This window comes from Moschus berezovskii, chromosome 21 (assembly GCF_049115385.1).
Source record: "Moschus berezovskii isolate FMDL1 chromosome 21, NW_MosBer_1.0, whole genome shotgun sequence".
Classification (NCBI taxonomy): Eukaryota; Metazoa; Chordata; class Mammalia; order Artiodactyla; family Moschidae; genus Moschus; species Moschus berezovskii.
In genome coordinates, this window is record NC_142480.1 from 42,002,763 (window position 1) to 42,028,801 (window position 26,039).

Sequence of the window (26,039 nt, forward strand, 5' to 3'; positions counted from 1 at the left end):
TCTTTCTCAGGACTACGCCCCCAAGTCATGAGTCCTCACTGAACAGATGAGGACAATGAGCTTCTGAAAGTGTCAGAGACCAGAGCTACATGCAATCACAGACTTCCTGACCATCTATGATCCACGAGGAATTGGGGTGGACATTGCAAAGGGTCAGACCAAGGGTTACTCTGCGGTGAGCAAGCCCACAGAGAGACCAGCGGTCAGGCGGTAAAGCGCAAGGCAGGCTTCAATGTGGCTTAGGACTTCCCTGGTGAACCAGTGGTTAAGAATTTGCCCGCCAATGCAGGGAACAATGGTTTGATCCCTGGTCTGGGAAGATCCCACATGCCTCGGAGCAATTAAGCCCATGCACCACTATTATTGAGCCTGTGCTCTAGAGCCTGGGAGCCGCAACTACTGAAGCCCAAAAGCCTAGAGCTTGTGCTCTGCAACGAGAAGCCACCACAATGAGAAGCCCTTGCACCACAATGGGAAAGTAGCCCCCACTTGCCTCAACTAGAGAAAGCCCTCTCAACAACGAAGACCCAGTGCAGCCAAAAATAAATAAAGAAAGAAAAATTTTAAAAAAACTTTAGTGCCAATTCTCTTAAAGAAGTTGCTAATATTAATGGTCTTTTCTGACGGACCTGTGCACACATGTGTCTTACCTTTTCCTACCTCAAGGGCCTGTTGTATAAGTATCATAGGAATAGTGAGGCCCAGAATGTAATTCTCCAGGGGAAAAAAAAATAGAACACAGCCCCTTCTATTTGAGTGGAAGCACATTCACAAAGATATCTGTGAAAAGACAGCAGGCATGCTCTGAGAAGTAGTATTCTAAAGTTACAGACAGGATGGTTCCCTTGCAGTAGAAAAGTAAATACACCCAAGTCTCTTCTCTCTACAGATCTCCTCCCAGAAATTAATTCTGGTGTAACTATCAGTTAAAAATATCCATCTCATTGTACTTTTCTCTCAAAGAAGAAATATACTTTTCTGCAAAGAACACTGATCAGTCAATTCACTTAAATGACTGTCCTGCACACTGCAGGTGGGGGAATGCAATCGCTAAGAGAGCTCAGCTTCCTGTCAATTGTCAATATCATCGATATTCTAATGATATTTCAAGATACATAAATATTCTACTAGGTCATTTATTTTCTTCAGTTCTCCAGCACTCAGAAGGCTGAGCACCGAAGAATTGATGCTTTCGAACTATGATGCTTGGCGAAGACTCTTGAGAGTCCCTTGGACAGCACAGAGATCAAACCAGTCCATCCTAAAGGAAATTAGTCCTAAATATTCATTGGAAGGACTGATGCTGAAGCTCCAATGTATCGGCCACCTGATTTGAAGAGCCAACTCATTGCAAAAGACCCTGATGCTAGGAAAGATAGAAGGCAGAAGGAGAAGGGGGTGACAGAGGATGAGATGGGTGGATGGCATCATGGACTCAATGGACATGAATTTGAGCAAATTCTGGGAGATGGTGAAGGACAGAGGAGCCTGGTGGACTACAGTCCAAGGGGTTGCAAAGAGTCAGACACAGCTGAGGGACTAACACTTTCACACTTCACACACAGACCCAGCTACCCAGGAAATGAAGAACCGGACAACTGTACAGCCCCACCTGCAGCAACCCTTCAGTAAAACGACTCGGTTTCACACAGATCAGAAGCCAAACCCCACACACACCATGCCAGGTAACCTCTCAATTCTTACCGAAAACAAGTGGTTTGGTAAGGTCCTGAAAACCCTCCTGGTGATGAAATGTTTCTGGAATAAAACAGAAGAAAAGAGAGGAAATTACTTTGGTTTCAGAAATGACATGGGTGCCCCTACAGAGCACTCCTTTGGATATAGAAATTTAAATGAGTGAGAGGCTTTGAATACCTGGGAAAGTGAACTGATTCTAATTCTAATGAGATGATCAGAAATCACCCTGAAACAAATAATTAAAATGTTTCTTTGGCCATTCATCACATGATCATTGCCTTAACATCGTGTTGGACAAATAAAGCGATGGCTTATGTATCGCTCTGGCTGGAGAGGCTGTCAGCATTTCAATGAAGCTCCTCAAAGCCCTCATGAATATGTATTTTCCCACAACAAAGCTTGACCCCACTAGTTGGCAGAAGCAGTATTCTGGGACACTCTCAGAAGAGGTGGGTGTGCAAGTGGGGGCTGGAGGGGGATGAAAGGAGATTAAAGGAATAAGAGAGAATGCAGGCCACCTCTCCTCTCCCCTGCCCGGCTTCCCAGCCCACCCTTCCTCCTAGGCAGCACAGTTTCAGGAAGAGAACAGGAAAGAGGACTTCAGGTTTCACGGTCTCCTTGAACAGAGGGTGCTTTGCAAGTGCGAGCTGGAGAAGAAATCCAAAGAGTCAAAGGCGTCAGGACTGCCAGGCCATGGGTTGGATGGGAGTTCATATGGGGCAGGAGATGGGGAGCCTGGGGTGGGGCAAGAGGACGGGTTTCCCAGTCTGAAATGTCACATCCAAATGTCTTTTCTCCCTCTCATTTGGCTGAAGACAAAGTAAGTAATAAAGGAATTTTTTTGTTCCTTCCAAAACCATGGCAATGGCGGCTTCCTCCCTGGCACCCCATCTCCGGGTAGCATCTTGTGAACAGCTGTGCTGGTCAGGGAGTCTACCTTCACCTTGACCCCAGGTCTGCAGTCAGGGGATAGTGTCCTTCTTTGGGGAAAACAGAAGGTCTGGTCAATGGCTAACTGGGGATTCTGGGGGTCACCCAAAACTGGTCCAGTGCAGATGCCTTGGTCTAGATGTAAAAGAAAATGATGGGCCAGCCCTGAGAAGGGTGCAGATGCTCCAACTGTGACCAAGATCCGCAACGTGACCAAGCCACACGGTGATCAAGTCACATGACCATAAGCTGCTAGCCTCCACTCTGTGCATGCATGCATGCTAAATCGCTTCAGTCATGTCTGACTTTTTGCAATCCCATGGACTGTAGCCCACCAGGCTCCTCCATCCATGGGACTCTTCAGGCAAGAATACTGGAGTGGGTTGCCATGCCCTCCTCCAGGGAATCAACCTGACCCAGGGATCGAACCTGCGACCCTTACATCTTCTGCATTGGCAGGCGGGTTCTTTACCACAAGCACCACCTGGGAAGCAAGGATGTTTGCCTCCCTAGTTTGTTTCTTCCCAAGGGCAAGTGCTTCTGCTGCCTCTCAAGTCCCTTCACAGTGTCAGCCTCAGCTCCATCATGTGTTAAATGGGGGCAGTGGGAACCACCTTACAGGAGGGATGAAGGTGAAACCCCACAAAACCTGGAGAACACCACCTGGGGCCACGGAAGCCTCAACAGCCTGCCCTTCCTTCTGCCAACCCCACCATCCAACCCCTCCAGGAGGAAGGGACTTGATGGTTGGTGCTCGTACTAAAGGTCATGTCCAGGGACTTCCCTGGTGGTCCAGCGGTTAAGACTACACTCTCCCAACACAGGGACCCTGTGTTCAATCCCTGGCCAGAGAACTAAGATCCCATGTGATGCATGGTATAGCCAGAAAAAAAAAAGTCACTATATATTATGTCCAGCAGCAAGAACCCTCCCTGGGAGTCAGGAGAGGGGCCTCAATTCCTTGGTGTGTTCCAGGTTTGCTGTGTGACCACAAGCAGGTCACTCAGAAAGGTCACAGTCCTCCCTGGGCATCCCCCACCCCAGCTCTGGGCAGTTGTGACCAAGGAGGACAGAGAAGCGTCCAGAAGCCTCCAGCACAGGCTGGAGTCCCCTGCACCCATCCCTCCCTCCCTTCCCTCCTCCAGCCACCACCATCCCTGACACCACCGGCCATGGAAGGGCCCCTCACCCAGAAATCCAGCATCTCCTATCCCTCCAGGCCCAGAAGTGCCTGGGGGACCCCAGAGCCCAGCTCTCTCTCCACTGTACCCCTGCCTCCCACCTGTGAGTCCCTCGAAAGAGCAGTGTCATCCACCTGTAGCCTGAGCACCCTGCCTGCTCCCCAAGCTTCCCTACAAAGACACCCAACCATCAAAGCACTTTGGAAGGACAGTCGCGGCACCCGGCTTCTTACGTAAGGAAGCAGGCCCACATCTTAGCTCAATTTAGCATCCAGTTTTAACTATCTATTTATAGGCCTCACGCGAGTACCCCTCGCGGATGGTGGGGTGTCAGGGCTCCGGGCTCCCAGCCACCGCTATTCATTAGCATTCCTTTCATGTTTGTCTTCTCTCATTTTCCCAGCAGCATTGTAACTCAGCAGCAAGGTCACCTATAGCCTGGACCCAGAGTCACGTCTCATCTTCTCTAAAGAAAATATGAATTTTCTTTCCCCTGCGGCAGTGCCCTCTTCCCACCCTCCGGGGGCCCCTGGCTTGTGCCGGATATAGCAGAGCTGTGTTATTTTCATGACCTGCATCTCCCGACAGACAGCTCATCTCAAAGACAAGTCCAGCAAAGTCGTGGGTGGGGGCATCCAGGAAGGCCTCAGGCATCCACTGTCGCCTCCCTGGTTTGCTCTTAGTCCACCCATCAGCTGGCCAGGCACAGCAGCCAGAATGAACCCAGAGGTTTGGAACATTCAGGCTCTCCTCAGCCATGTATGTATGAGCCGGCCACTCCTCCTTGTACCAAACACATGTCCCGGGTCTCTACCCATCCCCTCGAGATGCAGCCAGCGCAGGTCACCTGCTCTGTCCCTTTTGGTCACACGTGACTGGACAGAACTACCAGAATCTGCTATTCTGGTAACTCACAGCCATTCCTGGAATAACCACCTCATCCTCTCATGTCACCAACCTCCAGGCTGGGAACTCAGGACACAGTTCTGGGAACTCCCCATGAGATTAAAACACGCAGCCACTCACTGTCTACATGGTCAGTCCAGGCACAGGCTGGTGGGTTTTTAGGTCATCCGGAGCCCAGCTTCCCTGGTGAGACTGGAAACAGGAAGTCCCAGGAGACTAGGAGACTCTGCGGAAATACTTCCTGTCCACATGCTAATGACCGGATCCTCTGGGGCCAGGCCCCCTGCCCTTGGAACCAGTGCAAAAGGAAAGGCAGGCCCTCTGTCCACCAGCTCTAAGCCCACAGCAGAATTCAGGCACAGACAACACTGCCAACCAAAGCCCTTTAGCCACCTGACTTCAAACACCACGAGATTTGATCCTCCGTGAATACTGGGGCTGCAGCCATTGGTATCTGGTTTGAGAAGTAATTAATTTTCTCACAGATGCCACCTCACTGCCCTCAAAGGGTCCCCGTGATTCCACGTGCACACTTCTGATAATAAATTGGATCTCTGATCAAACAGGGCATATGAAATGTCACGTTTCCAGATGCTAGGGAATAAACAAATTCTAAATATTCCTGAGACTCGATGGTTCACAGATTTGTTGATGAAGGTGATCAGCCACTTTTGATAATACGGCAGGGGAATCAGTGGGAGAGTCCGGGTCCAGAAAGATCCTGGAGGCCTGCTGCTGGCCCAGGCGGTTGGGAAAGGGGATCTGGAAAATGGCCATGGCCCTAGACAGGCCTTCTCACAGGAACCTCCCCACCACAGCAGGAGAGGCTGCCTTGGGAGCCCTAGAAAGGGCAGTGCTGGTGGGAGAAGGGTCAGAACCAACCTTCATAAGCTTTTTCTTGCAAAGTTAACGCAAATTCCACAGCTTCACAGACTCCCAGAACTGGGAGCTGTCCTGAGGCGCACCTGGGGACAAGGAGCAGGAGACGGAAATCACCTGTCCACAGCAGAAATGAGAAGTCTGCCTGGAAACATCAGCACAGCAGAACCACTGACCCACCACTGCTGCTGCTGCTGCTGCTGTTGCTAAGTCACCTCAGTCGTGTCCGACTCTATGCGACCCCATAGACAGCAGCCCACCAGGCTCCACCGTCCCTGGGATTCTCCAGGCAAGAACACTGGAGTGGGTTGCCATTTCCTTCTCCAATGCATGGAAGTGAAAAGTGAAAGTGAAGTCGCTCAGTCGTGTCCGACTCTTAGCGACCCCAGGGACTGCAGCCTACCAGGCTCCTCCGTCCATGGGATTTTCCAGGCGAGAGTACTGGAGTGGGTGCCATCGCCTTCTCCAACTGGCCTATCTACAGACCTCTTATTCGTTTGAAATTTCCCCAACTTAAAATGGATGCAAACAAGCCAGGTGTGATTCCAACAAAAGTGATCCTGCTAGTCCCTACTGACTTCTGCCCAGAATCAAATTTCTTTCTCCAGCTGACCCGTGAGCTATGGTTGAATGAATTTCCTTGAGTTAAACTGGCAACATTGGGCTTTGTAATGGCACCCCACTCCAGTACTCTTGCTTGGAAAATCCCATGGATGGAGGAGCCTGGTAGGCTTCAGTCCATGGGGTCGCTAAGAGTCGGACACGACTGAGCGACTTCACTTTCACTTTTCACTTTCATGCATTGGAGAAGGAAATGGCAACCCATTCCAGTGTTCTTGCCTGGAAAGTCCCAGGGACGGGGGAGCCTGGTGAGCTGCCGTCTATGGGGTCGCACAGAGTCGGACACGACTGAAGCGACTTAGCAGCAGTAGCAGCAGGGCCTGGGCACCCAGGTGCAGGGAGACCTGGGACGCTGTGGGGAAGAACAGGTGGGATGTGATGAGCAGCAATAACTCAGGCTCCAGGAATCACTTGCTGACGAAGGACTCCGGCCACACTGAGCGGAAGCCCTGGGTGGGGGATTGGGAGGGGTGTGTGCAGACCACCATGGCCACGGTCAGGTACATCAGAGGCAGCACACCACTGTCAGCTCAGGTGTGACTCCTGCGATCCCAGCCTGGTGACTGCAGCAGCCCTTAAACTCAAGTGTTTGTAAGACTAGCAGGACCTTTGCATGAGGGAAAGCCTGGGATGGAGGTTCACACTTGCATTGCTGTCTCAGGCCAGCCCACGTGAACACAGGACTTGCCTATACTCAGCTTCCTCGAAGAGCCGACAGTCAGCTGGCAAAGATTAGCATCTGGCAGGTAAGCCATGGCTCAAGGTAGCCTCTGGGACCTAGCTCGGCAGCTCAGCTAAGCTGCCCCGGGGTAAGCAGCGAGATGGCCCATGTTCCCTTGGGTGTGACTGGAACCACAGGATGGAATTGGGAAGTGGGGCCCGGGTGGGACCCGGGGGTCTGCTGCTTCCTGGGGGCAGTGTCAGTCGAGCACAGCAGTCTCATAACAGGGTAGGGAAGGAACTGGGGCCCCAAGAACCAGCCACAGACTAGTGGCTGTGGGGAAATAGGGGACAACCTCAGAGAGGGGCTCCAGGTCCTCTAAGCCAGATGGACGCAGGGGACATGGCCCGGGTCATTGTACAAAGAGGACTCAGGGCTGGGAGAGAGTGATGGTAAAGTTGAGATGCTCCATGGATGGGCACCAATGGGATGTTCACAAGTAAAAATCTTAAATTGTAAATTACGGAGTCCTCTAGTGAGATGCAAGGGAAAGTCTTCAAATGCTAATAATTCTATTTATTGATATAAACACCCACAGGTATTACTTTGCTCCTTCTGGGCAAGAAGTTGTGTCTTTAGAATCAAAGTTCAAACCTTAAGATTCTCATTTGTACAAATGTCTCAGGAAGAGACCGGCTTTGAAATTCAACTTCGATGGTCTCCAAGTTTGAAAAGCAATTGTTTTGTTTGAGAAGGTGGCTTCTAAACACCCTCTTAAAATACTGAATTAAGGATAACACACAAATCAATACCATTGAAATAGTCACACCCTCCACTCTTGAAAGTTTAGTTTTCGAAGCCTGGAGATGGCAGGCATCACGGATGCTAACATTCTGTCCCCAGATTCCTTACTTCCTGCTCCGGATTCCAACATGGAGACTTTCTATGTGATGAGAAGGGACTGTTCTCTCAAGGGGGCTCTTGTTTCCCCTCCTGGGGCCTGACAGACCACCCCAAAGGCAGAGGTGGCAGCAAAGATGTGTGGTGGTTCTATTTGTGTCAAACTCCAGAAATCTGCAACAAACCCAAACTGGCTCTGATGTTCAGTATCTCTTTCTCTATGTTTGCTTTATGTAAAATCCTCCCTCGGGGTTCTACTAAATAAACCTGGGGGCTCCTTATAGTCTCGAGCTAACTGGTTAACATTGGGGTTGAATCAACATGTCCTGACCCGACAGCACCGTCATCCTCCATAAAGTTGGCCTTAAGCAGTAGATGGCGACCTGAGGACTGCTCTTCATGGTAGGGGTGTTTACAACTCTGTAATCCTGACACGTTTCCCTAGTGATGCTTGATATTAAACCAGTCCTGTGTCATGGATTCCTTGCCTGGCTTTGGGGAAGGAAAGGACAATTGGACACTAAGGTATAAAAGACCAGAACTCAGTGCCAAGGCAGAAAGCAGTCCGCCAGGTCTGCACAGACCCTGGCTGGCGTAGGGTGGGAGCAGGGGATTGAAACAAGCCTTCCCAGCCTGTGTCAACCTGGCCCTCCTCACTACTATTCCTTCCTAAGCAAAAGCGGCTTCTATTTTTGCTGCAAGGCGCTTGATGCCTTCCAATCCCCTGACAGCAGTCCCCTGGAGGGATGCTGGGATTTCATTTTCTATTCAGGCAGCTCAAGGATGCTGGGCGGGTGGGGGTCGGGGGTGGTCATCCAGACGCCAGGAGCCAGAGACAAGCACTGCCTGCAATCATATCAGAGGACACAGCACTCTGGAGGGCTCCAGGCAAGATGCTGGGATGTCCACACGGTCCGCGGGGCCTGGCGCAGAAAGGGTTATTCCATCCATCCTACGCTCACCAGGACAGGCATTCATGCTTCACAGGTGGGGACCTTTTAATCCTCCCAGCACCAATGCAAGGTAGTGAACATGATCATCAGCCCCATTTTACAGGTGGGGAAACTGAGGCTCATAAAAATGATTGAGGTCACACAGGAAGTGCTGGGGCTGGGGTTTAACCCTGGCACTTAGCCCCCGAGTCCATACTCAGCTCCCACATTATGTCAGCAGGAAGAAAAGGGGAAGACATTTATAATACATAAACCCAAAGAAGAATCATTAAGAAATCAGTAAGAATCCAAAAATGGGGACTTCCTTGTTGGTCCAATGGTTAAGATTCTGCCTTCCAATGCAGCAGACCCAGGTTTGATCCCTGGTCAGGGAACTAAGATCCCACATGTCATAGGGCAGCTAAGCCTGTGAGCTGCAACTACTGAGCCCATGTGCTCTAGAGCCCACACGCCACAACCAGAGAGTGGCCTGAGTGCCACAACGAAGAGCAAGTGCACTGCAACTAAGACCCAACACAAACAAATATTTTAAAAAGAATTTGGAAAATGAGTAAATGGCATGAATCAGTAATTCACAGAATAAAAATACATGAAACATACATATATATATATATATATAATTTCACATAAGTATATGAAAAGATGTTCAACCTCACTGGCAGGCAGAGAAATGTAAACTAAGACCCTTTAGAGATACGACTTTCCCCACTAGACTGACAAAGATTAAAAACATCTGACAATAGTAAGTGTTGTCAAGGAATAGGACAAGCAGGATGCACGCACACACATGCAAAACTGGCCGGACTGCTCAACAGGAGACACTCTTCAGAAAACAAATTTTGCTGCTTTCAAAAAATAGGAAGACTCGTGTACTGTCTCCTGAAATAATTACCAGCCTCGCTAAATATCCTAGGCAAATCTGGCTCATGCTCATGTAGAGACACACTGGGTATTCTTAACAGCCTTGTCTGTAACAGCAAGAACCTGGGAAGCACCTGAACATCCACCAATGGAGAACAGACAGGTTATATCACGTTCCTACAATGAAACTCCACGCACCATTGAGAAGGTCCAAAACGACAGCTACACGTTTTCCCAGGGATGAATCTCACACACATAAGATGCGGCAGAAAAGGCAAACTACAGAAAAAAAACACACACTTTGATATCAGTTACATCATACTGCAAGACAGGAAAACTCACAGGCATGGCTGTGCTGACAAACACAGTGAGTGTAAACATCTAACTCTCACAGCAGTTACCTCTGTGTGGGACAAGAGGGTGCCAGCAGGGAGGGGCTCTAGTTGCACAGCTCATTGTGGTGGATTCAAACATTCCACAAGTTCTTGCACAATCTCCTCAAAAGGTGGATCCCATTTCACCTTCCCTGGGCTGTCTCTAGTGAACAGGTCCTGAAAGGCATGCACTATTCTTACATCATTCACTCAGGGGAAAACCGGTCACCATTAATACTTTCCATCTTAAGCTGTGAGGTCATCCACACAGCACCACAGACAGGGCCACACGGCAAGGAACTGAGGATCCTGCCAATAGCCACATGGATCCTCCAAGGACTGCAGCCCCAGTCCACATCTTGATCTTGACCCTGAGCTCAGGGACCCGAGCCCGGGGTCTGAATTGCTCCCAGATCCCTGACACACAAACTCTATGCAGAAGATAGTAAATTGGTGGGGGGAAAAGGGGGTTGACATGGAAAAGAATCACTTTACTGCTTTGCCAGGCAAAAGGGGACACAGCAGGTTCATGCCCTCAAAACTGTATGTCCCAACCCGGGGAGGATCTGGTGAGGAGTTTTATAGCAGTGTTTCAAGGGCAGAGTTGCTGATAATGAACAAGGTGTGTGCAGGACCTGCGTTCCTTCTTTTTTAAAATTAATTTTTATTGGAATACAGTTGTTTTATAACGTTGTGTTAGCTTCTACTGTACAGGAAAGTGAATCAGCTATATGCATACATATATCCCCTCCTTTTTGCTTGTTTTAAATTTCTTTTTAATTGGAGGATAATGGCTTTACAACGTTGTGTTGGTTTCTGCCATACAACAACATGAATCAGCTACATGTATACATATACCCGCTTCCTCTATAGCCTCCCTCCCACCCCCTCACCCCACCCCTCTAGGTCATCCCCTCTTTTTTGGATTTCCTTCCCATTTAGGTCACCATAGAGCACTGAGTAGAGTTCCCTGAGCTATGCAGTAGGTCTCATCAGGTAACCATTTTATACATAGTGAAGATAACAAATGTTTATTGTTTTATACCACTACATGTTGGCATGAATGTTAACAGAAATAGATAATTGATACAGTAATACTTTCCATCTTAAGTTAAGTAGGTTGTGGGTATACAGGTGTTCATCACATTATTCTTTTTTACCTTTTCGTATGCTGAATGCTTTATAAAAAAAATTTAATACCAAAGACTTGAATTAAGTCAATGTTGGTTAATAACTGCAAACGATGAATCGTAAAAGACAGGAAACCATGACAGGCACACCCTTCTTCCTTTTAGGTGACTAAGGAAAGGGGTATCTTCTGGGGAAATAAGTGTTAGTTGCTCATCTCCAACTCTTTGTGATCGCATGGACTGTAGTCCACCAGGCTCTTGTGCCCATGGGATACCCCAGGCAGAATACTGGAGTGGGTAGCCTTTCCCTTCTCCAAGGAATCTTCCCAACCCAGGGATCGAACCTGGGTCTCCTACATTGTAGGCAGATTCTTTACCATCTGAGCCACTAGGGAAGCCCACTCTGGGGACATAAGGAACTTACAAAAGCCCCCTAGAAGGGGTGGAGAGTCACGGGAAGTCGTGACTGGGCAGGGGAGGAAGGGGCTAAGGATGTGCTCTATTAACATATTAAAATAGGGAGACGTTTTTAGCTAAGAGAGTATGAGCCTGAGCCTAAGAGATTACGCCAGTGGGAATGAAGGATCAGGGATGTCGGCAGCACTAGAGGTGGCCCACCCCCTCACCTGCTCTCCCCACACCTTTCAGCCATCAGAGGACAGGGCTGCCAGAAGCCAGGATCTGGTCATCAACACACCCTCTCTCCCCTGTAGGTCCTAGATAGCAGGACACTTCGCTTCTTAGACATGGTTGAGCTGGTCAAAGTCAACTGGTACAGTTAAAGCATCCAGACCAGTCATGTCCAGCAGACCCATTCTGTCCCTGAAGGACCACCATAGAACTACTTGAGACCACTTATTTTATTTTTATTATTTAACTCATTAATTAATTTGGTTGCACCAGGTCCTAGCTGCAGCGTGTGGGATCTAGTTCCCTGATCAGATTGAACCTGGGCCCCCTGGATTGGGAACTCGGAGTCTTAACCACTGGACCACCACAGAAGTCTCAACACCATTTATTTTAATCCTAATATTTAAGGGCTTAAATTCAAAATCTCACACATACTCTCTTCCTCAATTTGCTCATTCAAAGAAGAACTATGTCCAAATCCATTTAAATTGAAACAACCACTTTTCCTGTCATAAAGTGATAGTGGAAGCAACAGTAATGCCTCATATATCCCGAGCTTGCTTTCCTCTTTCGAGAAAACACTCAGTTGAGGTGACAGAATAGGTTAAGCTATGCTTTTAACGTTCTCCTTTTGGCTCTGACGTGTCAGGAAAATGACCCCTGAGAATTTGGATCATTTGTGTTTGCTCTCATCACTCATGCTCTCTGGCTGGCCCCTGAGGACAAGAGGAGGAAAAGCACAGGATGAGAAAAGCAAATAGGGAGGGGGACCGTGTGCAACATCGGGGCTCTGCAACAGCACCAGAGGTGGTGCAGGTGAGGCAGAAGCCCCGCCCCTGGCGACGCTCTGTCCTCACCTTGCAGGGCAGGGCCCAGACAGCCACACTCGGCCACTGGGGACCAAGATACCTGACCTCAACCAGTCAGGGTCTCCCAGCCAGTCAGAGCCCCCCTCGGACACAAACCCAAAGGACGTGATGTCGGCAGACTTGCTTGCCGTGGTCACCTGAAGCTCGGACAACGTAGGTCCTAGAGAGCCAGGACAGGAGGCAGCATGAAGCTGGACGGCACCCCCCCACCCACCAGCAGTTCATCCAGCCCTGGAGATGGGGTATGCTAACAGAAATGCTGGGCTTCCCAGGTGGCTCAATGGTAAAGAACCCACCTACCAATGCAGGGATCGATGTGGGTTCGATACCTCAGTTGGGATGATCCCCTGGAGAAGGAAATGGCAACCGGCTGCAGTATTCTTGCCTGGGAAATCTCATGGACAGAAGAGCCTGGTGGGCTACAGTCCATGGGGTTGCAAACAGACACAACTTAGCGACTAAACAACAACTAAAGCCAAAGAAAAAATGAGAATGGTAAACAACAGCCAAACTCACTTCTAAACAGATGCAGAAACCCTAAATAATACATTAACCAAATGTACCCAGCAGTTTCTAAGCAAACACATCACAATGAAGTAGGGGTATATCCCAGGGATGTCAAGTTGGTGCCAGAATAGCTATTAAAGCAATTGTTTGTCAGCACGTGAACAGATTATCTCAGTTGATGTGGAAGAATCACTTCATAAAATTCAACAGGATTCATAACTAAAGGGAGAGGGACTTGTGAATGGATCAAAGAAGGATGCCTAACCGACAGTGGGCATCTACCACAAGCCTGCAGTCAACATCCTCCTGTCTGGGAGACCACTAGATACTCCACAGGAAGGAACAGGACAAGAACTCAGAGCACGGCTGCTTCTGCACCGAAGCTGTTCTGTCTACCCTCAGCCAAGAAATCAGAAAACAAAAAGAAATCAAAGGATGATAATTGGAATCGACAAGTTCCAACTGGCATTATTGCAGGGGACACGCTGTCCCCAGAGAAAATCCAAAAGATTCTACAAACAACCCAGCAAGAGATTAAGACACAAATTCAACTATCACAAAGGGTCATTTTCAAAGAGACACCCCCTGGATGGTAGCCAAAAATAGACACCAAGGAATCAATCTAATATTTAAAAAAAAAGCAAGACCTTTTCAGAAAAATACTCCATGAAGAAGACTCCATAAAAAACTCAAACATGTGGGGTTCCAAGAGGTTCCATGTACCAGGAGGGTGATGTACCGCCTTTACAAGAAAGGAAGCTCCTGCACTCAGGACCCCTCATACCTCACCCTACACATCCCTTCATCAGGCCATTCACCTGCATCCTACATCATATCCTTTAATACACGGGTAAATGTAAAGATGTATTCCCCTGAGTTCTGTGAGTGGTTCTAGTAAATTAATTAAGCTCAAGAAGGGGATCATGGGAACCTCATATTTATTTACAGCCCATTAGTCAGAAGCACAGGTGACAACCTGGACTTGGAGCTGGTGTCTAAAGTGGAGTAGGAGCAGTCTTGTAGGACTGAGCCCTCACCCCATGGGATCTGATGCCCTCAAGTAGATGGTGCCAGAACAGAATTAAATTGTACGTCACCCAGCTGGAGTAGCACAGGGTGGTTCGGTGTGGGGACACTGAACACATCTGGTATCAGAAGTGCTGTGAATGTGGCAACAGCGTGAAGGTAAAAGAGAAACCAGTTCAGCCATCAGCTGTCCCAAGACAGCTTTTTGTGTTGTTTTACTTTTCGGCTGCACCACACGGTGTGTGAGATCTTAGTTCCTCAACCAGGGATTGAACCTGCAACCCCTGCAATGGAAACATGGAGTCTCAACCACTGGACCATTTTTTAAAAGGTTCTCCTTACTAACATTTTATTTAGGAATTTTCCATCACTCTTCCACAGTGAGATTGGCATGTAGGTTTCTTTTATTGAATAATCTTGATGTTTCTATCTCTTTCTATGCTCCACAGTAATTGAAGTAGCATTGAGAGTATACATTCTTCACAGATTTGATGGAATTCTCCTGGGAAGCTATAGAGGTTTGGAGATTTTTCTATTTGTTTCCATGGAAATTGGTTTGTTTACACTTTATTCATCCACTGGGGTCAGTTTGGGTAATTACATTTTCCTAGGAAAGTACCCCTTTTTAAATCCAGATGCATTTATTTGCACAGCAATGTAAAAGGGGCTTCTAATGATTTGTCTAACAGGCTCTGTTTTGTTGGTTATTTCCCCATTGTCATGTTTTATTTTGTGTCTTTGGATTCTCTCTCTCTCATAATTAGGATAGTGGTTTGCCCACCTGATTTTTCTCCTAAGAATCAGGATTCATATGTTTTTTAATAAGTTTTTTAATGTGGACCATTTTTAAAGTCTTTATTGAATTTATTACAATATTGCCTTGTTTTATGTTTTGTTTTTTTGGCCCCAAAGCATGTACAATATTAACTCCCTGACCAGGGATCAAACTCACATCCTCTGCACTGGAAGGCAAAATCTCAACCACTGGGCTACCAGGGAAGTCTCGGGATTCATATATTTATCAGTTCTGTTACTTTTCTCTGTTCTAATTCACACATTTCTGCCTCTGCTCTCAGCCAGTTTACTGGGTTGTCTCGTCCAACATTTTGAGTTGGATGTTGAATTTATTCATTCATTTATTTTTTATTTCAAGGCCATAACCACAGCTGTTCAGCATCCCCTAGATGGATGTATTTATTTTCATTATCATCATATTCTAGAAATTATGCAATTTGGTTTTATGTATTTCCTTTTACCCAGGAACATATTGAATAGACTATAATGCTCTAAATTCCCAGGCTGAAGGGGCTTTGTGTTCTCTATCATATGTTAACAGTGAGTTTCAATGCATTGTGGTGACAAAACGTTGTTTGCACCGTTCCATGTTATGGAACCTATGGAGGCTCTCTTTGTAGAGGAATCCACGTCAACTTTCATAAACGTTTCACATATTCTGGGAACAAGGGCTTCCCAGGTGGCACTAGTGGTAAAGAATCTGCCTGCAATGCAGGAGACGAAAGAGATGTATGTTCCATCCCTGGGTTGGGAAGATTCCCTGGAGGAGAAAATGGCAACCCACTCCTGTATTCTTGCCTGGAGAATCCTGTGGACAGAGGAGCCTGATGGGCTACAGTGCTTGGGCCGCAGAAAGTTACAGAGTCTGGTGTGCTGAGGGCATGTTTCACATGTCTCCATGGTGTGTCTGGGATGAAGAGTGGCTGCCTGGCCTCTGGAAACATACACATTTCTCTGCATGCCTCCTGCCCCATGTGGTCTCCACTTCAGGGACAGTCTGTGAAGCCCTGTATCAAGGGCTTCCCTGGTGGCTCAGATGGTAAAGAACCTACCTGCAGTGCAGGAGACTGGGTTTGATCCCTGGGTCAGGAAGATCCCCATGCCTGGAGAACCCCATGGACAGAGGAGCCTGGCAGTCTACAGTCCATGGGATTGCAAAGAGTCAGACACGACTGAGCGACTAACACTTCCACTTTCACCAAGGTCACAGGACAAAAATCTCTGGAACTGACCAAGCCACATAGTACCTGTTGGAATGAGCCTCTGGAGCTAAGCTGGCCAGTTCCTTGACACCATATTAGGTAAAATATCCACACTAATAGCCACCCTCTAGCATCCTAACCTGGAGAAGGCAATGGCAAGCCACTCCAGTACTCTTGCCTAGAAAATCCCATGGATGGAGGAGCCTGGTAGGCTGCAGTCCGTGGGGTCGCTAAGGGTCAGACACGACTGAGCAACTTCACTTTCACTTTTCACTTTCACACATTGGAGAAGGAAATGGCAACCCACTCCAGTGTTCTTGCCTGGAGAATCCCAGGGACGGGGGAGCCTGGTGGGCTTCCGTCTATGGGGTCACACAGAGTCGGACATGACTGAAGCGACTGAGCAGCAGCAGCAGCAGCAGCAGCATCCTAACCAATCACTAATGCTACCCTTCCGGTAAGAATTTTCCTCTTTGTTTATTTCTAAATCTACTATTTATTTATTTTAATATTTATTTTTATTTATTTATTTGGCCAGGCTGGGTCTTAGTTGTGGCATGTGGGATCTAGTTCCCTGACCAGGGATTGAACCTGGGCCCCCTGCATTGGGAACATGGAGTCTTACATTGGACTGGTCTTACATCCACTTACAGTGGACCAGCAGGGAAGTCTCCAAATCTACCATTTAAATGCAGGAATATGTAGTCCCACAGAAGGAGCCTGTTCATGAGAGCAGCTTGAATGATTCTGAACTTCCCTGAACAGTGATGAACTTACTCTCCAAACATACGTGTACTTTAGTCTATATATATCGAGGATGACTGTGAAAATGGCAGTTATCCAAGTTCACTACCCTGTGGGACTCAACGTTCACTAAAGCATAAGTAAATGCTGGAGGAGGACACTGAGAAGATGTGGCTGCCAAGAGACCCAAGAACTGACCTGGGGCAAACACCCAGCTCCATACCCCTCCCCACTGTTCCCACCTGGGAGCTGTTTCAAGGACCCAGCCTTGAGATGGTAGTTTCTGTTGAGACCATCTGGTCCGTACCCTTGACTGAACTCCTCGAGGGCCCCCGTACAAACTTGAAGGTTCTGGTGGACGAGCGTGGAGATCTACTGATTTTTGGCTGCCCAGGACAAAGGACAAAGGACAAGCCTTCTGTGTCAATTCCCTTGTCGTTAAACCTGCCTCCTGCACACCTGAAGTGTTCGCCTCTTTCTTGGTCTCTCCCCGTGTGCAAGGGGAGGCTGGTTTCCCCTTACACCTCGGGAGCTCCCAAGGTTATGAACTAATCATTGTCATGTCAGCCAGGAGATGGAAGAAATGGGTCTCAGGAAAGAGGCATGAGGGGGTGGGAATCCCAAGGTGGGTATGTCCAGAGGTCTCCAGGTCCAAGCTGAAGACACTTCCACTGGCCAAAGCTAGGACCATTTGAACTTCAACGAGGATCATGACTACAATGGTTTGAAATCTGTCAAGTATGTTCAAGCCCCTGAGTTCACAATGAGGGTTTAAATTTTAAAAATCGTACTGGAGGATCATGGGAAACACATTCATCTTTGAAACTGATGAGGTAAATGAAGTACAATAAGGATGTGTTTGCCTGCCTTTCCTCTGTGAAATGTTGCCCTGGGAAACCCTACAGGAGGTGCAGAAAGCATCCATAGAAGCATTCCAGTTGATAAGTGGAAAAAAGAAATGACAATCAGAATATCATTTCATTTTTTAAAACTTTTTAAAAATTAACATCTAGGGGAAAGAAAGTCGCTCAGTCGTGTCTGACTCTGTGAGCTCATGGACTATACAGTCCATGGAATTCTCCAGGCCAGAATACTGGAGTGGGTAGCCTTTCCCTTCTCCAGGGGATCTTCCCAACCCAGGGACTAAACCCAGGTCTCCCACATTGCAGGCAGATCCTTTACCATCTGAGCCACCAGGGGAGCCCAGGAATACTGGAGTGGGTAGCCTATCCTTTCTCCAGAGGATGGACCAGATGGACCAGAAATCACCATCTCAAGGCTGCGTCCTTGAAACAGCTGCCAGGTGGGAACAGTGGGGAGGGGTATGGAGCTGGGCAGTTGCCCCAGCTCAGTTCTCGGGTCTCTTGTCGGCCACATCTTCGGTGAGCAGCATTTACTTATGCTTTGGTAACTGTCATGTCCCACTGGGCAGTGAACTTGGATAGAAAAGGCTGGGATAAGCTGGGAGACTGGGATTGACCTTCATGTAAAACAGCCAATGAGAGCCTGCCGGATAGCACAGGGGGAAGAAAAGAGAAGGCACCATCTGTTTGCAGGACATACACTGTTGTTGTTTTAGTAGCTCAGTCGTGTCTGATTCTTTTGTTGACCCCATGGACTGTAGCCCACTAGGCTCCTCTGCCCATGGGATTCTCCAGGCAAGAATACTGGAGTGGGTTGCCATTGCCTTATCCAGGGGATCTTCCCAACCCAGGGATCAAACCTGCATTACCTGCATCTCCTGCTTGGTGATGGATTCTTTACCACTGAGCCACCTGGGTAGCCCAGACACATATTAAGTCAACCTTAAAAATGCATTCCAATATATAGTAGGTACAGATGAATACTGTTTGATTCCACTTATATGAGATACCTAGAATAGTCAAATTTATAGAGTCAGAAAGTACAGTGATAGATGTCAGGGGCAAAGGGAAGCAGGTGGTGGGGAGAAGGGGGAGTTGGTGTTTAATGAGCACAGAGTTTCAGTTCAGGAAGATGGAAAATTCAGGAGATGGACGATGGTGAGAGTTGCATAGCAACAAGAATGTACTTAGTGCCACTGAGCTGTACAGCTAAACATGGTTAAAATAGTATGTTTTCTATTACGTGACTTTTACCACAATAAAAAAAAAAAAACATTAAAGGATAAAACAAAAACTTATGTCTGAGATCTACCCAAAACTAATTCTATTCAAGTCTTCAGGAATGGGTCACAGACTTCTGTGTTTTAGAAATGTTCTCCAAGAGGCAGGAATGGGCAGCCAGGGTTGAGAATTAGTGAGTATTCCTTCAGTGTCCTTATGTTCTCACCTGCAACAATCTCCTTCCTTCCATCTCAGCCACCCTCCCGCCCCTCCCCTAGGATGGTCGGGGTTCCTCCAGTTGGAATTCCCTCCAGCTGGAATCCCCTCCAGGGTGGAAGCCCCTCCAGGGTGGTCTCTCCAAGGTGGTCCCTCCTTAACCAAAGGAACTCCATCCTTCACATCCAGCTCAGAGCCTACTTCCTCTGAGAAGACCCCCATGGATTTCCATGGTGCTGAAATGCATGTTTTTCTACAGCTTCATGGAGGTATAATTTACATACCACACAATTCACCCATTATAAGCAGTGAGGATTTTCAGTGAATGCATTCAGATGCTCAGCCAGTGCCACAATGCAGTCTTAGAACATCTCCATCACCCCCAAGCAACACTGCCCTTCCAGCCAATCCCCACTTCCATCCCCAACCCTGGGCACCACGAATCTGCTCTCTCTCCCTATAATTAGGCCTTTTCTGGAAGAATCATATAAATGGAACTGTACAATATGTGTCCTTTTGTATCTGGCATCTTTCACTCAGCACAGTGTTTCTGAGCCAGCTGGGTATTTTTAAACGTACATGGGGATTTGGTATTTAAAGGAATGCTGGCTGAATCCAGCCATAAGCAAATGAATCACTTCTCAATGTGACTCCTCCTCCCCCTCAAATCTTTATCTTGTAAGAACGGTGTTCGCATCTTGGTCCTCTCCAGCCAGGCTTGCTCTAGAAGTGGCCTGACTCCCCAACTCTTATGCATGTGACACGTTTGGCTTGACTCTGCCATACTGCATTTTTTTTTTTGGTAGGTTTTTTCTTCCTATAAGTCAGATGCCATAAACACTCAAATAACCCACCTTTTTAAAAGCACGTTTACAACGTCAGAAGAATTCAGATGAAATGTAAACCCTTCTATTTACAATGTTTATACACAGAAACCAAATCACAAATACCACAAATAAATGTGGGCTTCCCTGGTGGCTCAGATGGTAAGGAATCTGCGTACAATGCAGGAGACCCGGGTTCAATCCCTGGGTCAGGAAGATCCCCTGGAGAAGGAAATGGCTACCCACTTCAGTATTCTCACCTGGAGAATTTCATGAACAGAGGAGGCTGGTGGACTATAGTCCATGGAGTTGCAAAGAGTCGGACATGACTGAGCGACTAACACTTTGACAAATAAATGTTGTTGTAGCAATACATCGAATAAACAGATGCTTAATAAAATTTTACTTTATTTGTTGTTAACTTACCATTATACTAAGTAATCTATGTAGAGTTTTGAGGTACAGTACTTCCATTTTCCTCCATTTACACAGACCTATCTCATGCCTAATGCCTTGGACCCAAAACCAGGAGCCCAGGGGCACAGAATGATCCAAGGCTCGGAGAAATCACCCACTTGCCCAGCACTGTTGGGGGACTGATTGTGTTACGTTTCCAATCCTGATGTGCACAGAAGCCCTGGGTCTTGTTGACACGCAAGTCACCAACAGACAGAACCACCACTCACAAGGTTCTGTCCCAAGAACACCAAGCAGAACAGGAATGTGACCCGTGCCCACCAGGGCCCCACCCTTGGGGCGCCATGTGGGAGCTGGCCCAGAGTCACACAAGGACAAGCACCCTTCCCCAGGCACCTGGGGGGTGCTTTGGTGAATACCTCTTCTAATTCAGATCATTCATAGGCCCTGGCAAATAGAACTAGCTTCTTTATTTAAATTCATTGTTATCTACAGTTAAATCAGTGACTGTAAAACTGGCTTCTCAGACCTTCTTAATTACCCAGAAGAAATCCCACAAAAGATGCATTTCCGTGAATAGAGCAGGTGGGCAGCCAGAATAAAATTTCTCTAATAGAGGTGATGTTCCTCCTGGGGTAATTTAAATAAGCCACAATGGTACAATCATTAAAATTAATTATGAGAGCTTTAAAAAAAAGCCACAGGATGGGAATCAGAGGACCGAGTGCTCATCTTGGCCCTTTGGCGAGTTAACTGATACAACCTTGGCTAGACCTGTAACCATCTACGGCCCAGGCTCCTGACACGTAAGATGTCATGCATGTTGCAGAGAACTGTGGCTTACCCATTGCTGGGGACTCACGGGCAGACCCTGACTAGTCACCAACCAGCATTTTAAAAACAAAATAGAATACTATAAAGAAGGCTGAGTGCTGAAGAATCGATGATTTCCAATTGCAGTGCTGGAGGACTCAAGAGTCCCTTGGACAGCAAGGAGATCAACCCAGTCAATCCTAAAGCAAATCTATCCTGAATATTCACTGGAAGGACTGATGCTGAAGCTGAAGCTCCAATACTTTGGCTACCTGATGCAAAGAACTGGCTCACTGGAAAAGACCCTGATGCTTGGAAAGACTGCGAGCAGGAGGAGAAGGGAGCAACAGAGGATGAGATGGTTGGATGGCATTGCTGATTCAATGGACATGACTCTGAGTAAACTCTGCTGCTGCTGCTGCTAAGTCACTTCAGTCGTGTCCGACTCTGTGTGACCCCATGACGGAAGCCCACCAGGCTCCCCCGTCCCTGGGATGCTCCAGGCAAGAACACTGGAGTGGGTTGCCATTTCCTTCTCCAATGTGTGAAAGTGGAAAGTGAAAAGTGAAAGTGAAGTCGCTCAGTCGTGTCTGACCCTTAGCGACCCCACGGACTGCAGCCTACCAGGCTCCTCTATCCATGGGATTTTCTAGGCAAGAATACTGGAGTGGCTTGTCATTGCCTTAAACTCTGAGAGACAGTGAAAGAAAGACAGGGAAGCCTGGCGTGCTGCAGTCCATGGGTTTGCAAAGAGTTGGACACGACTGAGTGACTGAACAACAACAAAAATACTATACAGAATGCACCTCCTCAAATGAGGGTAAAAATTGTTTCCTGGAACTTCTGTTTGAGATTTATTTTATATATATATATATATGTCTTGAGTGGTGATGTAAAATGTCTTCTTTACTGTGATTTAAAATCAAACTGTCTGGACTTCCCTGGTGGTTCAAGGGTTTAGAATCCGCCTGTCAATGCAGGGGACATGGATTTGATCCCTGGTTCAGGAAGATTCCCCCATGCTGTGCACCAACTGAGCCTATGAGCCACAACTACTGAAACCTGAGTGCCCTGGAGTCCCTGTTCTGCAACAAGAGAAGTCAACACAATGAGAAGCCCACACACCCCAACTAGACAGTAGCCCCCACTCACTGCAACCAGAGAAAGCCTGTGTACAGCAACAAAGAACCACAGCAACCAAAAATAAATAAATTTTAAACATCTTTAATACTTTTAAAAAATAATAAAATTAAAAGGTCTGAGAAAGACCTACAAGTCTACGTTCTGGTCAATGCAACAAACATTCACAGAGAAGGCCAGCGTGAGGAAGGCCTGGGGACCATGTCAACCATTGGTGACAGGGGTTGGTGGTGGGTGGCAGTGCCTATGGCCCATCTGTCTGGAGAAAACCAAGCTCAGCATGCCACCCTAAAGCCAGAATGAGACCCTTTCCCGGTACAAACCCAGAGAGGTCAAGCAATCTAGACTTGGCAAGGTCCTGGGGTCCTGAGGACATGGTGGGGAGGTGTGGCAGAAAGTTGCCTGATTTTGCTCCTGGTGGGGCCAGGACTCGAATCAGTTCTAAGTGGGCCATCTGCAACAGTACTGCAGACAGAGTATGTGTGGATCAACATGTGAAGCAGGTGATGATATTGACAGGTATGTTCCACAGGGAAGAGTTTTAGGAGGTAAAGTCAGGTAAGAAACAGGCGAGGAGGGGCCTCTGGCTTTACTCAGTAAGACCAAGGCAAGGGGGAGAGGGCACTGGAGGGTTCTAGAATGAAGTGACATGATCTAAATTAAGTTTTAAAGCAATCATTGTAAATCAACTATACTCCAGTAAAAGTTTTCTAAAGATAAAAGGATGGAGACAGAGATTATCATATTAAGTGAAGTAAGTCAGAGAGAGACAGATATCATATATCACTCACATGTGGAATCTAATTTTTTTTTAAATGATACAAATGAACTTATTTGCAAAACAGAAACAGACTCACAGACATAGGAAAAAAAACTTATAGTTACCAAAGGGGAAAGGTGGCAGCAAAGGATAAATTAGAAGTTTGGGACTAATATATACACACTACTATGCATAAAATAGATAACAAACAAGGACCTACTGTATAACACAGGGAACTATACTTGATATTCTGTGATAAATATGGGAAAAGAATCTTAAAAGAGAATGAATACGTGTATATGTGCAACTGAATCACTTTGCTATACACTTGAAACCAATACAGCATTGTATATCAACTATACTTCAATAAAATTTTTAAAAAAATAGCAGTAACCCAGCTACTATATGGACATAGACCTGGGTGGAAAGGTGTAGGTCAAGGTAGAAAGGGGAAGCGTGGATGTGGGAAGCCAATCCAAAGAGGAGATGACGGGGCGGTGTGGGCGGTGACCAGGGAGGGGATTCCAGAAGATCAGATGTAGGATTTTCGAGGAAGAGAAGAGACAAGGCTGACTTCAAGATTATGATCCCAGCACCTAGACAATGGGGAACAAGTTGGCACCTGTTGTGTGGGGTTCATTGGACCTCACAGGGAGATGACACACAAGTCTAGTGTTCAGGAGAGAAGTCAGAAGGAAAATATGAATTTGGAATGTTTCAGCACATGATGGGTTTAGCACCACAAGACTGGGTGAGGTTAACAGGGAGTAAGTGTGGATCAAGCAGAGGAGAGATCCACAGGTGGATGACAGGACCCTCCGGCACTCAGAGGTCAGCAGAGGGACTGAGTCAAGTGGGAAGAAAATCCTGGCCAGATGGCGCTCTGGGAGCCAAGGGAAGAAGCAATTCCCAGGGAAGGGAGAGGACAAATGCGTGACAAGCCTAAGGAGAGGGGACTAGGAGGTCCTTAGTGACTGTGATGGGCAGTTTCATCAGAGTTTGTGGAGGCGTCAGCAGAGCTGGGAACGTCGACCGGGGCAGGTTTCAGAGAGAAAGGGAGGGGAGGAACTGGGAAAAGCCAGTGGAGATGACTCCTCCCAGAATTCTCCAGGAAAACAAAGCAGGAAAATAGGACAGAAGCAGGAAGAAGAAGTGGGAGCAGGAGATATGCCTCTTTTCTCAAATGGGTGATAAAGCAGTGTGTGTGCACGTGCAGAAGAGGATCCAGTGGAGAGCAGGAAGCAAAGCTGGGGGGCAGGGGGAGTTCCAGGGATGGCATCTGGCACTAAAACAGGGAGGGGGTGGCTCAGAGCCGGATACGTTATTTCCAGTTTCGGGAGGAGTGTGAAGGATGCAGGCACAGATGCTGGCAGGGAGTGATGTGATGCTGGCGGGAAGTAATGTGAACTACGTAAGTCCTCCTTTCTTCAGAAATTCCGGAGCCTGCAAAACCTGAATGAGGGCTGGGATTCCAGGCTGATGAAGAGGTCAAGTCATCCAGGCCAAGGGAGGTAATGGGGTCGTGCAGTGACCAAGAAGACTAGTTCATCTCCCCTTTCCCAATGAACCTCAACATCTGCATTAGGAAAAGACCACAAACTTCGGCTCTGACAATAAAAATTGAGTCCTTATTTTTAAAAATTGATTTCCAATGTTGTGTTAATTTCTGCTGCATGGCAAAGTGATTTGGTTATACAGATACGGCTTCCCTATCAGCTCAGACAGTAAAGGATATGCCTTCAATTCAGGAGATCTGGGTTCAATACCTGGGTTGGGAGGATCCCCTAAAGAAGGAAATGGCAACCCACTCCAGTAGTCTTACCTGGAGAGTTCCATGGACAGAGGAGCCTGGCGGGTTACAGTCCATGGGGTTGCAAAGAATTTGACATGACTGAGTGACTAACACATACATTCTTTTTTAATATACTTTTTCACCAAGGTTTATCATAGGATATTGAATACAATTCTCTGTGCTATACAGTAGGAGCTTATTGTTTTATTATCCATTTTAATATCCATTTTATTATCCATTCTCTACTTAAAAGCTTACATCTGCTAACCCCAAAGACCCAGTCCATCCCATTTTTATTAGCTGCTTAAAGTTGGAAAACAAATCATATAATTGCTGCAAGTTCTCAGTTTCTCTATCTGAACACCACAAGGAGTTACTTTTGCTTTTACTTTTGTATTTTCTATAAATACATATAGAAGTTCTCAGCTAATGAAAATTCAAGTTTCAGGGACACCATAAAATATAATTTTTATAGAGTTAGATACCATGCAAAACAGAGTAAAAATACTAACACGTGCCCCAAATACTAAACAATAAGTTTATTCTGACAGGTTTTACCAGTATGATTGGGAAGGCCATTTATGGCAGCTTGAATCATATTTGTAGATCTTACTTCTTAAACTGGTGGTAATTACCCAGATTTTCCTCTTGTTGATGTCCTATGTATTTTCTGTATACCTTGAAAATATTCTTTCACCCTTTTGAGTCTTTTGTTGCATCCTGCTCTACACACTCAAGTGTCCAATTTTTCCTTTCTACCCTGGAACATGTAGGGCTGGGTCTCCTGAGTGATCAGGGGGCTGGATCCAGGGCTTGGCTATCAGATGGGGTCACATGAAAAAAACCAAGGAGATGGGGATTTCCCTGGGGGTCCAGTGACTAAGACTTTGCCTTCCAATGCAGGGGGTTGCAGCTTTGATCCCATAAGCCTCATGACCAAAAAACCAAAATATAAAACAGAAGCAATATTGTAACAAATTCAATAAAGACTTAAAAAAAGGTCCATATTAAAAAAAAATTTTTTTTAATCAATGGGAAGATACATAGTTGTACATGGTTGATATACATTCTGCTTCTTGAGTCCATCTCCTGAGGGTCTATCTAGAAACAGTGCCACGTCAATCAC

General features: G+C 47.0%; 1 protein-coding gene across 1 annotated transcript in view; it reads right to left on the reverse strand.

The window, feature by feature from the left end:
• Positions 1-26,039, reverse strand: part of APBA2 (amyloid beta precursor protein binding family A member 2) — a 104,695-nt gene that overhangs the window by 57,602 nt on the left and 21,054 nt on the right. The window contains exon 2 of the mRNA XM_088829788.1: positions 1,705-1,758. The gene's annotated coding sequence lies outside the window, so the exon portion shown is untranslated. The remainder of the gene's footprint in view (positions 1-1,704; positions 1,759-26,039) is intronic.